Source organism: Muscardinus avellanarius (genome assembly GCF_963383645.1).
Source record: "Muscardinus avellanarius genome assembly, chromosome: 6".
NCBI lineage: Eukaryota > Metazoa > Chordata > Mammalia > Rodentia > Gliridae > Muscardinus > Muscardinus avellanarius.
In genome coordinates this window covers 93,164,869-93,166,773 of record NC_137791.1, presented here as the reverse complement: position 1 = coordinate 93,166,773, position 1,905 = coordinate 93,164,869, and positions in this window count along the sequence as shown.

Here is a 1,905-nt window from a genome sequence, read left to right as displayed (position 1 = left end):
CTGCCGGGCGTGGTGGCACACGCTTGTAATCCCTGCGCCTGGGAGGCTGAGACAGGAGGATCACACGGGTTCAAAGCCAGCCTCGGCTACTTAGTGAGGCTTTCAGCAACTTAGTGAGACCCTGTTTCCAAATAAATATAAAAAAGGTCTGGGAGTGTAGCCCGGAGGTGGAAAGCCTCTGGGTTCCACCCCCAGTACTACCAAAAAAAAAAAAAAAACAAAAAAACCTGCATACCTTGTTATGGTAGTGTAGCAAACCGATACTGTGTATATAACTGATTTTTTTTTTTTTATGGTACCCAGGATTGAACTCAGGGACACTGGACCTTCGAGCTACCCCCACTCCCAGCACTATTTTTTTTTTCTTTCTTTCTTTCTCTTTTTTTGGTTTTTTTTTTTTTTTTTTTTTTGTGTGTGTGTGTGTGTGTGGTACTTGGGCTTGAGCCCAAGGACATTCTACCTCTGAGCTACACTCCAGCCCTATTTTATTTTTATTTAGAAACAGGATCTCTCTAGGTTGATGAGAGTCTCACTACTTGCTGAGGCTGTCCTCAAACCTGCAGTCCTCCTGTCTCAGCCTCCCAACTACTGGAATTACAAGTGTATGCCACCAAGCTGGCTTTTTTTTTTTTTTTTTTTTTTTTTTTGAACCAGGATCTCATCAAGCTGCAAAGGGACTTGCTAAGCTATTGAGGCTGGTCATGAACCTGCAGTCTTCCAGTCTCCTCCTCCCAAGTACTAGCATTACAGTGTGTACCAGCACACTGGCTTAATTGGTGCTTTATAAGTAAATGAAATTATATGTCAGTATCACTTTTTATTAAGGGAATTAAATATTTATTTAATTAGGACTGGGGATTGATCCCAGGGATATTATACCTCTGACCTATGCCTTCAGCTCTTCATTTTTTTGTTTTGAAACAGTGTCAGAGTTTCTAAGTTATCACATGCTAGCCTCAAACCTGCTATCTTCCTGTCCCAGCCTCCCAAGTGCACCCCAAATGTGTGCCACTGTGCCCAGTTTAAAAGAATTGAATTTTAAGAAATAGGACAAATAAATGGGTGTGATGGCACATACCTGTAATCCCAATACTTGGGAGGCAGAAACAGGAGGATCACAGGTTTGAAGCCAGCCTCAGAAAATTACTGAGTCCCTCTGCAACTTACTGAGACCCTGTTTCAAAATAAAGGATAGAATAAGGCTGGGGGTATAGCTCAGAGGTAGAATACCCCTAGATCAATCCCCAGTATACAAAAAAAGAAAAAAATTAACAAATAGCCAAGCGTGGTGACACATGCCTGTAATCCAGTACTTGGGAGGCTGAGACAGGAAGATCACAGGTTTGAGACCAGCCTCTGCAATTTAGTGAGACCCTGTATCAAAGTAAAATAATAAAATAGGGCTGCGGGTGTAACTCAGAGGTAGAATGCCTCTGGGCTCAACCTTCAGCACCAACAAAATAAAAAAATAAATAGAATTTTAACAAATAGCTAGGCGTGGTGGCACAAGCTTTGTAATCCCAGCATTTGGGAAGCTGAGACAGGAAGATCAAGGTTCCCGGACAGCCTCAGGTACTTAGTGAGACCCTTTGCAACTCAGTGAGACCCTGTTTCAAAATAAAGAATAAAAAAAAAAAAAAATAGGGCTGGTGGTGTGGGGGTGTAGCTCAGAGGTAGAATACCCCTGGGTGCCATTCCCAGTAGCACAAAAAAAGAAAGAAATTTAACAAATTTTTTAAAAGCTTATTCTGAGAGAAAGGCATATATCAAAGCCCTCCAAGAGTAACTCGTGTAGTATTTGAGAATATTTATTGTAATTTCTTCTTCCTTAAGAAGCTTCCTTGCCGAGCGTGGTGGCGCACGCTTGTAATCCCTGTGCTTGGGAGGCTGAGGCAGGAGGATCGC